This window comes from Saccostrea cucullata, unplaced genomic scaffold (genome assembly GCF_032062105.1).
Source record: "Saccostrea cucullata isolate Sc308-1 unplaced genomic scaffold, CSIRO_AGI_Scuc_v1 ctg16158, whole genome shotgun sequence".
NCBI classification, from domain to species: Eukaryota; Metazoa; Mollusca; class Bivalvia; order Ostreida; family Ostreidae; genus Saccostrea; species Saccostrea cuccullata.
In genome coordinates, this window is record NW_026941656.1 from 8,240 (window position 1) to 9,929 (window position 1,690).

General features: G+C 32.4%; 1 long non-coding RNA gene across 1 annotated transcript; it reads left to right on the plus strand.

The window, feature by feature from the left end:
* The first annotated feature begins 508 nt into the window (after positions 1–508).
* On the plus strand, positions 509–1,467 carry LOC134258211 (uncharacterized). Its single transcript, XR_009990116.1, has 3 exons — positions 509–626; positions 1,021–1,126; positions 1,273–1,467. It is a non-coding gene; the product is annotated as an uncharacterized LOC134258211 (long non-coding RNA).
* Positions 1,468–1,690: the final 223 nt, after the last annotated feature.

Below are 1,690 nucleotides of genomic sequence, written 5' to 3' on the forward strand. Positions count from 1 at the left end.
AGACTTGATTTTCATGGCTATAAGCTGCCATACATTGGTATCAGTGTTTAAAAAATATTCCTTGTTACGTTTTAAATTAATAGTACTTCTAAGAATTACCTTGTCTTTATCACACCGCTTAACGCGTTATCGGCTACTCGGTTGTTATCGGACACTCGGTTGATCACAGTTTTTGACCGGTTAGTAAATCATTTTAAATAAACTCTGTTAAAATAGAAACAGAGAATATGAATCATTGTGCTTTTTGTAAACAGAAATGAATACGGATACAAAATGAAGCCTCGATTCGTATAAGTATAGCATTTGTTAATATTGTTAATATAATATTAATCTTGCGAATATGTTATTAAAGAGCAAAAATTGCCCAATTTTAACTTTCAGTATGTTAGGCTGTTTAAAATTAAAACTGTGTTTAACGTCACCCGCGCGCGTAGGTTTTGGAGAAAATCGTCTTTGAAAAAAACAAACAGTTCGGAATTCCGTATCTCCGTTCCGGTTTGGTTCTACATTTAGCGACTCAATTGTGCATCCCGTAGTGACAGAAAATGTGCTTTGATACATTAGTAGATGGTGTTTGTGTTTTATTAAAAGAAAAGGAGTGAATTAAACAGTATGGGATCATAAATGTAAGTAAAAATATATGTTTTATGATTGAAACTAATGAAAAGGTCTAGTTTGTTGATTTTTTGTCAGTCTTCGAATCACAAGTACAGTACCATGTGTACAGACTGTGACAATGACAGACTCAGTTCGTGATTATTTTGGCTGAACTTTTCATCGTAATTTGGAGAGAATCGAGAGACTTTACTGAGTGGAAGATGTGTAAAAAAAAATTATATACAGTGAGATGCATCATTTGAATTTTATTAAATACTTTCATATTAAATATTTCAGTCTGTAAAAATTTAAAGGAACAGTAATCAGGTAATGAGTAAGATAATTGATTTCTTCATAATTCATGTACCTACAAATAGCTACATGTTTTTGGAAAGATAATACTAGTCTTTGCCATTTGAGCAGGGAGAAGCTTACAGAAGATGAAGCCTTTCAAGTGAAGGAGAGTAAGGAGAAAGTGGTCGGGGTATTTTAAGAAGTGAATAACCCTGTCCTGTGTGTGGAAGTCAAGGTATTTAGAATAAACTACATGTAATACACTTTCAAAACTAAATTCTAATAGATCTAGTACTATGAGGAAAAATACGACATAATTCAATTTCAAGATATTTCTATATAAGAATGTATTAAATATTGTCATCATAATTTTTATTGTAGATATTGATCAACTATTCCCACAAGAAGAAGCATTTCCTTACAGGGTACCATGGATGTGAGGCAATATAAATCCAAAGGACAACCAAGGCCTAGTTAAAAGCCACTTTCCTGCACATTCAGTCTACATTGTTTGCTCACAAAAGGACTCAAACAAATTAACATTCTAAGGAAAAACTCTGCCAGGAAAATTAAACTTAGGTGTCATACCCAATACTCTTATTACTCAGTTGTAGTGAATTTTTATTGTACTGAATAGGTTTATTTGAATAAATTCACAATTGTTTGAAATTTTTGTTTGTTTATTTTTTTCCTCCCTCCCTCGTAGGTTTTGAACTTTGGAGGTGACGTTAAACGTAGAATTAACTTTGAACAGCCTTATCGGAAATACGGTTGAATAACGCACTTTGTTATCGGATAA